The sequence below is a fragment of the Vicugna pacos genome, chromosome 6 (assembly GCF_048564905.1).
Source record: "Vicugna pacos chromosome 6, VicPac4, whole genome shotgun sequence".
Lineage (NCBI taxonomy): Eukaryota > Metazoa > Chordata > Mammalia > Artiodactyla > Camelidae > Vicugna > Vicugna pacos.
This window is the reverse complement of record NC_132992.1, coordinates 45726805-45740899: the sequence shown is the minus strand read 5'-3', so window position 1 is coordinate 45740899 and position 14095 is coordinate 45726805. Positions and strand designations below refer to the sequence as shown.

Genomic DNA, 14095 nt, shown 5'->3' with positions numbered 1-14095 from the left:
CGGGAATAGGGCATACCTCTACTAATCTGAACTAACAATTTAAAACGATCCCAGGTGAGGCACTTACTCATTTGTCCATAAACATTTAAAAGAGACTTTTTTTTAATAAAATAAACTTTAACAAAAAAAGTCAAGTTATTTGCCAAGATCCAAGTGCAATTAAACCTGATAGAGTAGATGTGTATCTAGATCAGGAGCTGCACCTTGACCTACATAACGGACCACTGAGTAAAAATATGTTTTATGGCAGCAAAATCTGTACTTAAAATTTTAATTAGGACAAATTTAACGTACTAAAGGAAACTCCTTAATGAAATCAGCCCCATGTATACCCATCACACAGTTTTAATAATTACCGATTCGTGAGACTCATGAACTCATCTATCTCCCAACTCCATATCATTTTGAAGTAAATTTCAGACATGTCATTTCATCCATAAATATATCACTATGTCATTCAAAGATAGTTTTAAGAAATACAGTCATAATACCATTCTAATAAGAAAAACTTGATTCTTACTATCTTTAAATAAGTGAGTCAGGTTTTCCATTGTCTCATAGATGTCATTTCTTTTTGATAGTTTGTTTAAATCAGAATCCAGATAAAGCCCACATCTTGTGATTGGTTGACATGCCTCATATTTATTTAATCTTTTTTTTTTTTCATTTACTTTTGAGAAAACCAGGTCATTTGTCCTATAGAATCTTCCTCCATCTGGATTTTGCTCATTGTGTGCTCATAGTGTAAACATCTTTCTCTACCTTCTAGATTTCCCATGAAATATATATTCAATTTAGATCAAACTCCAGTATGATTGGGGGAGCTGGTGGAGTGAGCTGCTTTATGGTGATAATTGATGATCAATACTTAGATGCAATAAGTTGATTAGGATTTACAAAATGTTGATATTCTAATCATAACCTCTCCTTATATCATAACTTATATGTAAGTCTCCCCCTCATCTATCTTTCTTGCTTAATTTTTTCACCTTGATTTCCAAGTTTCAAAATAATGAATTGATTTACTAATATTCTGCAACACTGGAAAATTAGTATTTTTAAAGTATTATTATGACTTCAATATATTTGATATGCATTAGGATTTTAAATATTTGTTATTTTCACTCAAGAGCAGTTACTATTGTCGGTCAAGTTGTTCCATATCAGGGCAATGGAATCCCCTTCATGTTGGCTCTTGAGTCCTTTTGACACAGTTGTTACCTATCCGGGTGCTTGAACTCATTAATCGATGGAAATTGATAAGAGGCCAGGGAGGATTTTAGGCGAGGCTAAAATCCTCCCTGGCTCCTGCCACAGCAGGAGTGAGCAAAAACAAGAAACAGGTGCCCTTGCTTTTGGAGAGGGGAGCAAGCTAGTTCCTTAAATGAGGTAACAACAGAGGGTGGATCCGTGAGTTGGGCCAGAGGCATAGGTTAGTGTTGGGAAACAAGACAGGCAGGTGTGCAGGTGGTTGAAGAGTTTACCAGAGGCAGGTTTTCTGGTGTAGTTATATTCTTGGGGCATGTGAAACAAATGCCTTTTGTGCAGTTTAATTTAACGTGCGCCATGCCTCTGGCGAGTTGTATGGAGGAGTCAGGTAAAAGCATTGGAAAAGCCCTTCAGAAGGAACATGTAGAGGTTGAGGGAATGGCAGCTGTCCTCCATTTAGATCATTAATCATGACTGGAACTGAGAGATACAGGGCGACTGCCAAGTGGGTAATACCCAACTGAGGGTGCTGATAGCATAGCCAGCGTTCCATTAAATATTCCTCTTAAGATAATTCTGAATTACTGATAAGTGAGTTTTCATGCAGTTGTTCCCTGGTTACAGGGACTAGGTAAGGAAGATGGAATCAAGAGGAGGGGCATTCTTGTGGTGGAGTATTTTCCTTAGATCCAGCACGGACAAAGGAGCCGCTTGCCTGGCAGGAGCAGCTGAGCAAACCGGCAAAATGCAAGCAAAAATACACTAACAAAAATGGTAAATAGGAATCCAATCCATCACATCACTTTTTACTTATGTGCTTATCTTTTGAATAGGTGTCTCAGAGCTTCCACTGGCTCACAGCTGTATCGTTCCCCTGTTGTGGCCTGTGTGGTTTTGGAGGTAAGAGCTTTACTCTGGATACATGTAACACTAGATATCCCTTGCAGTTTGACAGCAGTGGGGGCAGCTAGGATTACTCTATAGCATCCCTTACATTTTGGCAATAGTTGATCTTCTACAGAGTCCTCCTTCCAAGTTTTTAAGAAGCACTTGTCTCCAGGGTTGATTTGTGATGGGATTGTGCCTTCTGTATTTTCAGCAGGAGCGGGCAGTGCCTTGTTGGCATATCCAAGCCTGCCTTCTGAATCTGTCCTAGATTAATAATATACCGAAGGGTTTGACTCATTCCTCATCTAGTAAAATGTCAGTAGTAAGGAAAGGTCTCCCACAGGCCATTTCAAATGAGCTGAGCCTCAGACTAGTCCTGGGGCTTACATGGACCCTGAGGAGTACAGTAGGAAGCAGGTTGGTCCAAGGTTCATGAGTCTCTTGGCAATACTTTGCTAATGTTTTCTGTAGGCTATGGTTCATTTTATCTACCTTTCCTGAAGATCGGACGTGCCAAGAGGTGTGTAGCTTATAATCTATCTCTAGGGCCATTGAGATCGCCAGCATAATTCTGGCTGTAAAAGAGGACCTGTTATCACTCTGGAGAAATTATGGAAGTCTGAACTGGGAAATTATTTCTTTTAAGAGGGACTTTCAGACTTTAGTAACCTTTTCAGTTCAAGTGGGGAAGGCTTCAGCCTATCTCAACAAACACAAGAAGATATTTACATCTCAATTGTAGGGGTGAAATCTGCAGTCTTCCTCTGGGTATTCCCCTCAGTGCTGAAATGGCTTGAATAATGAATGGGGAATAGGTTGGGCCTGTGCGTTATTAGGGGCACACAAATTACAGGCAAGTGTTACTTATTTTACTATTATTTTAAGACCCTGCTGTAAAAAGTTCTTTTGTATTAGGTCTCATAGTATATTCCTCCCCTTATGGGTGGCATTATGTAAGCTCTTAGTGCACTTCTACTGGCAAACCTCAGGGATAAGTGCTGTGTGATCCTTCATATACCAACCAGTGCTCCTTTTCTCATAGCCCTGTTTTTCAGCAGTTTCTTGTTCCTGTGGGGAATACTGGGGAGGCCAGGGAGCCCAGGAGGGTCAATCACTAGAGCCATAACCTGCTCAGGTTCTTGCAATCAAGCTGCCTGTTTTGCAGCTCGATGAGCTTTGCTGTTCCCATGGCTCACAAAAGATCTAGCCCTCTGATGGCCCCTGTGGTGGATTACTGCCACCTGGGTCAGGAGCTGCACTGCCTTTAAAGGAGCCAGGATCAAATCTTTGTTTTATGGGAGAATTTCCAGCAGTTAACATTCCTCCTTCTTTTCAAATGGCAGCATGCAGCATATGAAACCCGTACTTAGTCAGTATAAATGTTTAATTTCTTATTCTTCCCTAATTACAGAGCTGTCATTAATGCAATTAGTTGGCCTTCTGGGCCAAAGTCTGGGGTTGCAGGGCCTTGGCTTCTGTGACTTCATCTAGACTGACTGTCTCATACTCCACCTTTCAGGTTCCCATTTCTACAGAACAGCTCCCATCAGTAAGCGATTTGACCTCTGGGCTGTCAGGAGTTTCATTCAGAAGATCAGACCTACTAAAGTGAGTTTGTTATTTAGTTTCTGTACACTGATGCAGTAAGTCTGTTATTTAGTTTCTGTACACTGATGCAGTAAGTCTCCACTCTCAGCAGTTGGAAGCAGAGTTGCTGGGTTCAAAGTTTAGCACACCTTTAAGGTAATATCAGTGGTGTCAGTTAGGAGAGCCTGATATTTAGTTAACCTTCCCCTACTCAACCAATGATGTCTTTCGACTTCCAGCATGAATTGTACCTGATGAGGGGTTAATACATCTAAGTGTTGTCCAAGAGTGAGCTTGGAAGCCTTATTAACCAAAGGGCTGTGGCTGCTGCCGCCCACATGCAGCTTGGCCATCCCGGGTCTACTGAGTCCAGGTGTTTTGAAAAGTAAGCCATCGGTCTTCGATCTGGCTCCAGCTTGTGGGTAAGGACACTTAGCGCTATTTCTGACCTCTCATGAATATATAGGGTAAAGGGTTTGTCTAAGTTTGGAAGCACCAATGCTGGTGCTCTGCTCGATTCAGACTTTAGAGCCTCAAAGGCCCCCTGGTAGTCCCTATTCCACTGAAGGGTTTCCTTTCTTCCCCCTTCAAAGCCTCATATAGGGCTTTGGCTATAAGGCCATAATCGGGAATCCAGATACAGCAGAACCCAGCCATCCCAAGAAGGCGTCGGAGTTGTCTCTTTGTGATTGGAGATGTTAACGCACTAATTGCTGTCTTTAGATCTATGGCCAGAGTTTGCACCCCTGGGGTCAAAACAAATCCTAAATACTGAACCCCTTGCTGTGAGGTCTGAGCCTTGGTTGGTGAGACTTTATATCTCCTTTCTGCCAGAAAATTTAGAACCTTAACAGCATTCTGATCTGAATCTCTCTCTGTCTCACTACTGATCAGTAAATCATCCACATATTGTAGCAGTTCTGTTTTCCCTCAGCTCCTTTGCTAAAGTATTTCCAAAAAGATGGGGGCTGTCTCAAATCTTGGGGAAGGACTGTCCAAGTGTACAGGGTGGCCTCCAGGGTGTCAGGGCCCCTCCATTCAAAGGCAAAAAGATACTGAGAGTCCAGATGTAGAGGGATACAGAAAAAAGCATCCTTGAGATCCAATACAGAGAAATACTTAGCACTCCCTGGCACCTGGGTGAGGAGGTGTATGGGTCTCGTACCATTGGGTGAGTAGAGCTAACTGCCTCATTTATGTTGGGCTTCTGAATGGGGAGAATTGGGGTTGCAAGGGGATTGGCAGGACTAAAGGAGTCAATATTAGGAATTTGGTGAGCAGCAGTTGGATCTCTTTTAGGACGTGAGGCTTTAAACTAGATTGTTTCTTCCGGGGGTGTTTTCCCCCAGGCTTTAATCTTATTTCTATTCAGGGAACACATTTTACCCTTCCTGGCACTGAAATATCCAAAACCTCTGGGTCTACCTGTTCTCTGATTTCTTGGGAAATGCCTTGGAGATCAGCAGGTGGGCTGTCTGAAGTCAACAATAGATGTATTCCCTGCTCTGTTTTCTCACCTTCTTGAACCTCACCTTGTTTTCAGAAAATACTGGCCCCCAATTTATTTTAGTAGGTCTCTTCCTTCTGAGAAGGGGAACACAGGGCATTCTGACATATACAAAAAAGGAATGAGTAATGTAATAGACCCAACTCCACAGGTAAGGGGAGATGTAAATCACCTTACTTTTAGCTGTCCATCAACTCTCATCACAATACAGTCATGTACTCTTGGAGAGGGGGCCAGCCAGCCAAGTCAGAATGAAGTAAGCAGCTCCAGTGTCAACAAGAAATTCAGTTCTTCTTACTGTTATGTGAAGTATGACTCAAGGCTCCCCTGGAGTGGTGAGGATGGACTGAGCAGGATCTGGAGCCAGACGGGCACTGGGCCATCAGTCAGTGTGCAGGAATCTCTCATCTGAGAGCCTCAGAGGAACTGGGACCATCTGGGGTTGTCCTTTGGGCATCCCACAGGAGGGTGCTCAGCACGTTCCCCTTCCCAGTGCCCCTCCTTCCAACAAAAGGCACACTGGCTTCAGCCCAGCAACTTCTCTGCTGTTTGTCCGGTCTTCTTAGCTCCCTAGGGTCCTCTCAAGGTGGTGAGTGAATCAATCAGAGCAGCCAAAAGCTTCATCTTCTTTACTATTTCCTATCCTCGTTGGCTTCCTCTGTTAAACCTCAGTTATTACAGACCTTGAAGGTCTCTCCTACCAAGGCTGACAATGGGGTTTGAGCCCCAGCCTCAAGTTTTTGGAATTTTCTCCTGACATTAGGAGCAGACTGGGTGGTAAAATGCATGGCCAATAGCAGCCTTCCTTCTGCGGAGTCAGGGTCTGTGTTGGTGTACTGCCTGAATGCTCTGTCACCTGGCTCAGGAAGACCGCCTGATTTTCATCTCTTTCCTGTGTAACCTCTCGGATCGTACCATAATTTACAGGCTTCACCATACACCTTTTCATTCCTTCGGATAAACAAGTAATATGATGTCTCATTGTATCCTGGCCCACGTGGTCTTCGTAGTCCCAGTGTGGATCATGATCTGGGATTGGCTCACCACCTGTCTGATGAATCTGGTAGTGCGGATTGATGGCTAGTAGGCTATCTGTGTGTTCTCTAGCCTTCCTCGGTATACGTTCTTCTCATCTGCGGTGCAACAGTGGGCCAGAATGACTGCGATGTCCTGCCGAATCAGGAAGAAAATTAACCCCAGCCTGATAAACGTATCCCTCCTAGACTTGTCAGCGTTCTCTGAGAACCTGCCAAACCTCTCCTTGTAGATTCTCGGTTCCCCATCGAGAAGGGCACATGCACTCTAGTAATTCTCCATTCTCGTTAGCTACCTCCCAGAGAGGTGAAAGCCTCTAGAGCCAAAGTGGGGGCTCATTTTGAACCTGATCAGACCCCCACTGGGGATAGCACCAGGGGCTCCAATCTGGGGGCTTCTGATCTGTCAGAGTAAGGTGGGGGCCTGGGGGCTGAAGGCAGTGTTAAAGGGGAGGAAACAGACCTGAGAAGGAGACTCGGTGTAGTCGGCAGTTGGGGGAGGAGGTCTATGAGAAGTTTTGGTTCCAGATCTTTTGGCAGAATGGAAATAAAGGCTATACATATGGCAGGAGTCCCTCAGACCAGGGTCTTCATAAAGGCCTGCACATAAGGGACATCTTCCCATTTAGGGGACTGCTTACAAATAGGCCCAATTGTATAATGGTGTTAAAGTTAAGGGAGCCGTTCTGTGGCCATTACTCCCTGTCACCCAAGGCATATTGGGGCCAGGCTGTGTTGCAAAAGAAAATCAGCTTGTTCCTTTTTAAACCATTGAACTTAAATTGTCCCCAGTTACTAAGAATGCACCCGAGAGGAGAATCTTCAAGGATTCCCTGAGTGCTTCCCATGCTGATGTGTACTGGGGTTGACCACTAGAGATCCCAGGGGCCAAATGGAACCCTTGAGACCCAGAGTAACAAAACTGAAGCGGGAAACGGCAAAGGAGATCACAGAATTCCCTTCCTCAGAGTCGGTGACATAAAACAGAAAGATATTATGGGTCGTGAAGGGGGTGACCCAGCGGGGACTCTCCAGGATGAAAGGGGACAGCAGTGTAGGTATGAGAAGAGGAAGAGATGGAGAGAGAGATTGCCGTTTAACCCTGTCACTCTGCGACAGTCTTTTTGGGCACTTCCAGCTTGTGAGCTTCCAGAAAGGGCCAGTGGAGGAGGGCACCCTGTCCACTGGCTGCCCAGTGATCAGTCCCCGGAACCAGCCGTTTTATACGCTGTTCTGTAGGACTCTAACCCCTAGGTGGGACCCAAACCCACAAGTATATGCAATTTCAATCTGCCCCTCTTTGGGTGTCTACTCAAGTACTTCCAGTTTGTTTCCAGAAAGGGCCAGGAACCAGCCATTTCATACAGAAAAGCCTGTCGCTTCACCCTGTTCCCGATGGGACTTCTCTTGGTGGCAGGAAAAAAAGTTGAGAATTTGTAATGATCAGACTTCCAGCCACTACACAATATGAGTGTTGAACTTCTATCACCCTTGGAGAGCTGTTTGGGAGAGCCTGGTGGACCAAGATCTGCACAGTGTTAGGCGAGCCTCCCCCACCTTTGTCACCCATGAGGGTGGGCCATTCCAGAGGGAGCAATTCTCACGAGCTGAGAAGAGTTAGGCTGTAGCTGCCCGACATCCACTTGGTTGGAAAGATATGACAGAAGTAGGGGAGGACAGAAAAAAAGGAGAAGTAGAGAGAGATCAGGAGCGGGAAAAGGACAAAGTGGAAGGGGAAAGAGTCGTCTGAATGAGGGTACTCAGGCCCTCAGGGGCACTGAAGGCAGAATTATGAAATGCAGTGATACTGCAGCAAAAGGTGCAGGTGGCCATTGTCAGCCCCTGGGAAGCTGCATTGGCGATCCCTCCGCCCCCCAGGAGTCTATGTCCTCCCTGGGAGAGGCAAGATAAACAAAAGCCCTGTGGGTATCCCTTAATGTCACTAAAATACATTACCAACCTAGGTCCTTGGACTCTTTAATAAATAGAAATTGATAAGAGGCCAGCGAGGAATTCAAGCAAGACTTCACTGGGGCTCGTGCTGCAGCATGAGAGAGCGAAAACAAGAAAACAGTGCTCTTGCTCACTTCCCAGGGCAGGGTTGGGGTGTGGTGATGGTGAGCTAGTTCTTTAAATGGGGTAACAACAAAGAGGATCAGTGGGTTGGGTAGGAGGCATAGCTTACATGGTCTGCCCACCCCTTGGTGGTACGGTGTGCAGGGATCGTGTACAGAAGCCTGCTTTTGCTCCAGGTACCTAGGAAGTGGTAATTTGTTTGCAGCGTTTTTGTATCTTTTTGTTCATAATTGCCCCAGCTGCGCATTTGTGCAGTTATTTTTAGTTCTTTGTAGATAAAGCTTCTCTGTATTCTGATGCTGGAGGTTTGTCCAGTTTGTCCAGGTGCAAGGACTCCTTTGGAAGGTTCTAGGTCCCAGCCTATCTCACAATCATGACAGTTTTTATAGTTTGCTAGATTCCTTGTAGATAAAGTACTCCAAGATCACCTTGTGCATTTTCTACTCCAGATCTGACTCCACCATTTCTCCAAGAAATACTGGCTCCAATTTTTTTTTTCACTTTCATTGCATTTAGATATCAAAATCTAGGTTCAAGTGGCTACTTTTTCTTAGGTCTTTTAGTGACAGCTACAGACCTTTTTTTTCTTTAAGGATGAGGTATAATGAGTTTATAAAACCTTTAAATATGTTAATACACAGAATTGAATCATTACAATATAAAAATTGAAAGTAACAGCCCCAGAGTGGACTCTGTGTTGACTTTCCATAATAATGAGAAATTGAAACTTTGAAAATTGACCCTTGATGGCCTATAGGAAATTCTGACTTCATTTTTGTAACTCCTCCCAACCTTGCTAACTTTGAAAATGCTGAAATCTGGAAACACTTTTTAAAAAGCTATTTTGAACACATACACCAAGTATATAACTTCACTAAAATTTCCTAAGATTTTAAATCTCAGCAATTTTTTTAATTACAGAAAACCTCAGCCAACATTCATTGACTCAAAAACAAAATTATTTTCATCTTAGATCATTCATCTTACTATGTGCATTTTATAGATAAAGGAACTTAGGCACAAATGGATTAAGTGATTCTTCTGAAGGAAAATGATATAGCTCACAGTAACTTAAAGTCCATACCACTTGCTTCTTTCATTTCCCTATGCCACATAGACATATACTATTTTTTTTCTAAATTTTTATTGAGGTATAGTTGACTTACTATGTTAGTTACAGGTGTACAGCAAAGTGATTCAGCTATAGGTATTTGTATATATACTTTTTTTTCAGATTCTTTTCCATTATAGGTTATTACAAGATACTGTGCTATACAGTAAATCCTTCTTGTTTATCTGTTTTATTTATAGTGGTATGTATCTGTTAATCCCACACTCTTAATTTATCCATTCCCCAGTTTCCTCTTTGGTAATTGTGACTTTGTTTTCTATGTCTGTGAGTGTGTTTCTGTTTTTTATATAGATTCATTTGTATTACTTTTTAGACTCGACATATAAGTGATATTATATAATATTTGTTTTTGTCTGACTTCACTTAGTATGATAATCTCAAGGCCCATCCATGTTGCTGCAAATGGCAATGATACTTTCTTATTTACAGCTGAGTATTGATTTGTTGTATACATATCATTGTGTGTGTATATATATCTGTGTGTGTGTGTGTATCACATTCTCTCTATCCAGTCATCTGTTGATGGATACTTAGGTTGCTTCCATGTCTTGGCTGTTGTAAATAGTGCTGCTATGAACACTGGGGCACATGTATCTTTCAAATTAGAGTTCTCATCTTTTCTGGGTATATACCTAGGAGTGGGATTGTTGGATCATATGGTAACTCTATTTTTAGTTTTTTATGGAACCTCCATACTATTCTCAGTAGTGGTTACGCCAGTTTACTTTCCCATCAACAGTGTAGAAGGGTTCCCTTTTCTCCACACCCTCTCTAGCATTTATTATTTGTAGACTTTTAGATGTTGGACATTCTGACTGATGTGAGGTGATACCTTATTGAAGTTTTGACTTGTACATCTCTAATAATTAGTGATTTTGTTTATCTTTTCATGTGCTTGTTGGCTAATAATTAGTGATTTTGTTTATCTTTTCATGTGCTTGTTTGGAAAAAAGTCTGTTTAAGTCTGCAGCCCATTTTTTTTTAATTGAGTTATACTCAGTTTACAATGTTGTGTCAATTTCTGATGTACAGCACAGTATTGCAGTCATACATAAATATGTATATATTCATTTTCATATTCTTTTTAACCATGAGCTACTACAAGGTGTTGAATATATTTCCCTGTGCTATACAGTATAAACTTGTTTATCTATTTTATATATACATGTCACTATCTGCAAATCTCGAACTCCCATTTTATCCCTTCCCACCCTCTTCTCCCCTGGCAACCACCAGTTTGTATTCTGTGTCTGTGAGTCTGTTTCTGTTTTATATATGTTCATTTGTCTTCTTTTTTTTAGATTCCACACATAAGTGATATATAGTATTTTTCTTTCTCTTACTGGCTTACTTCACTTAGAATGACATTCTCTAGGGCCATCCGTGTTGCTGCAAATGGCATTATTTTATCATCTTTATGGCTGAGTAGTATTCCATTGTATAAATATACCACAACTTTATCTGTTCATCTGTCGATAGACATTTAGGTTGTTTCCATGTCTTGACTATTGTAAGTAGTGTTTCTGTGAACATTGGGGTGCAGGTGTCTTTTTGAATTAGAGTTCCTTCTGGATGTATGCCCAGGAGTGGGATTGCTGGGTCATATGTTAAGTCTATTTTTAGTCTTTTGAGGAATCTCCATACTGTTTTCCATAATGGCTTTACCAAACTACATTTCCACCAACAGTATAAAAGGGTTCCCCTTTCTCCACCCCCTCTCCAGCATTTATTATTTGTGGACTTTTGAATAATGGCCATTCTGACTGGTGTGACGTGATACCTCGTTGTAGTTTTGATTTGCATTTCTCTGATAATTAGTGATATTGAGCATTTTTTCATGTGCCTGCCTGTCAGTCATTCGTGTATCTTCATTAGAGAATTGCTTGTTTAGGTCTTCTGTCCATTTTTGGATTGGGTTCTTTGTTTTTTTCTTGTTAAGTTGTATGAGCTGTTTATATATTCTGGAAGTCAAGTCCTTGTCAGTTTCATCATTTGCAAAAATTTTCCCCCATTCTGTAGGTTATGGTTTTGTTTTACCTACGGTTTCCTTTGCTGTGCAAAAGCTTATAAGTTTAATTGGGTCCCATTTGTTTATTTTTGCTTTCATTTCTATTGTTTGGGTAGACTGCTGTTGCTAGGAGAACATTGCTGAGATGTATATGAGATAATGTTTTCCCTATGTTTTCTTCTAGGAGGTTTATTGCGTCTTGTCTTATGTTTATGTCTTTAATCCATTTTGAGTTTATTTTTGTGTATGGTGTGAGGGAGTATTCTAACTTTATTGATTTACATACTGCTGTCCAGTTTTCCCAGCACCATTTGCTGAAGAGGCTGTCTTGATTCCATTGTATGTTCTCACCGCCTTTGACAAGTATTACTTGACTAAAAGTTTGTAGGTTCATTTCTGGGTGCTCTATTCAGTTCCATTGATCCATATGTTTGTTTTTTGTACCAATACCATGCTATTTTGATTACTGTAGCTCTGTAGTATTGTCTGAAGTCCAGGAGGGTTATTCCTCCATCTTTGTTCTTTTTCTTCAGTAATGCTTTGGCAATTCTGGGTCTTTTGTGATTCCATATATATTTTATTATGATTTGTTCTAGTTCTGTGAAATATGTCCTGGGTAATTTGATAGGGATTGCATTAAATCTATAGATTGCCTTGAGTAGTATGACCATTTTAACAATATTGATTCTTCCAATCCAGGAGCATGGGATATCTTTCCATTTTTTAGGTCTTTAATTTCCTTAATCAGTGTTTTGTAGTTCTCCATGTGTAAGTCTTTCACCTCCTTGGTTAGATTTATTCCTAGGTATTTTATTACTTTGGTGCTATTTTTGAAGAGATTGTTTCTTTACTTTCTTTTCCTGTTAATTCATCATTAGTGTGAAGAAACACAACTGATTTTTGTACATTAATCTTGTATTCTGCTACGTTGCTGAATTCTTTTTGTTAGTTCTAGTAATTTTTGTGTGGAACTTTTAGGATTTTCTATATATACTATTGTGTCATCTGCATATAGTGACAATTTTACCTCTTCTTTTCCTTTTACACTTTCTCTTCCTGATACTGTTGCTGTAATGAAATGCAACAGATTTCTGTGTAATATTCTGCTATGTTCCTGAATTCATCTGTTATTTCTAGTAGTTTTTGTGTGGAGTCTTTAGGGTTTTCTATATAGAGTATTATGTTATCTGCATATAATGACAATTTTACCCCTTCTCTTCCAACTTGGATGCCTTTTATTTCTTGTCTGATTGTTTTGAATAGGACTTACAAGGGGTGAGAATACAAGGGGTGAGAATGGGTATCCTTGTCTTGTACCAGAATTTAGCAGGAAGACTTTTCATCTTGTCACTATTGAGTATTATTTTGGCTATGGGTTTGTCAAAAATGGCTTTTATTATATTGAGATATGTTCCCTCTCTACCCACTTTGGTGAGAGTTTTTATCATGAATAGATGATTTTGAATATTATCAAATGCTTTTTCTGAATCTATTGAGATGATCATGTAGTTTTTGTGTTTTCTTTTGTTGATGAGGTATATCACATTGATTGATGTTCATGTCTTGAACTGTTCTTGCAACTCTGAAATAAATTCAACCCAATCATGGTGTATGATCCTTTTTATGTGTTGTTGGATTTGGTTTGCTAATATTTCGTTGAGGATTTTGAATAAATATTCATCAGATATTGGCATGTAATTTTCTTTTTTTTATAGTGTCTTTGTTTTGGTCTTAGGGTGATGGTAGCTTCATAGAATGAGTTTGAGAGGGTCCATTCCTCTTGAATCTTTTGGAATAATTTGAGAAGGATATATATGAGTTGTTCTTTGTATGTTTGGTGGAATTTCCCAGTGAAGTCACTGGGAACTTTTGTTTGCAGAGAGGTTTTTTTGTTTGTTTTTTGTTTTTGTTTTTAGTTGCAGATTCAGTTTCTAGTGATTTGTCTGTTCAGATTATCTGTTTCTTCTTAAGTTAGGCAAGCTGTATACTTCTAGAAAGTTGTCCATTTCTTCAAGGTTGTCCAATTAGTTGGCATATAACTGTTCATAGTATTTTCTTATGATTTTTTTAAATTTCTACAGTATCGATTATTTCTCCTCTTTCATTTATATCTTGTTTATTTGAGGCCATAGTCTTTTCTCTTTGGTAAGCTTGGCTAGAAGTTTGCTAATTTTATCCTTTCAAAAATCCATCTCTTGGTTTTATTGATCTTTTGTGTTTCTTTTTAATCTATTTCTTTTCTCTCTAATTTATTATTTCCTTCCTTATGCTGACTTTGGGTTTTTTCATTCTTTTTCTAATTCTTTTAGGTGGTAGATTATGATTGTTTATTTGGGATATTTATTGTTTCTTGAGGAAGGTCTGTATCACTGTGATATTCCCTCTGAGGACTGCTTTTGCTGCATCCCACAAATTTTGTAAGGTTGTGTTTTCATTGTTATTTGCCTCGAGGTATCTTATGATTTCTTCTTGGATTTCATCACTGACCCATTGATTTTTCAGTAGCATGTTGTTCAGTTTCCATGTAATTTTTTTTTCTAAGTTTTTTTTTTTTCCTTGGTCGATTTCTAGTTTCATACCTACCATTGTGGTCAGAAAAGATGCTTGGGATAATTTCTGACCTCTTAAATTTGTTAAGGCTTATTTTGTGTCCT

The 14095-nt window shown here is 40.4% G+C and overlaps 1 long non-coding RNA gene across 2 annotated transcripts in view; it reads left to right on the top strand.

Moving 5' to 3' along the window:
• Positions 1-798: 798 nt before the first annotated feature.
• Positions 799-14095, top strand: part of LOC140696899 (uncharacterized) — a 94605-nt gene continuing 81308 nt past the window's right edge. Inside the window, exons 1-3 of one of the 2 annotated variants that reach the window (XR_012073545.1) lie at positions 799-847; positions 2043-2109; positions 3633-3705. This is a non-coding gene — a long non-coding RNA (uncharacterized lncRNA). Of the gene's footprint in view, positions 848-869; positions 947-2042; positions 2110-3632; positions 3706-14095 lie in introns of those variants that run through there. The other variant, XR_012073546.1, reaches the window with a different exon arrangement.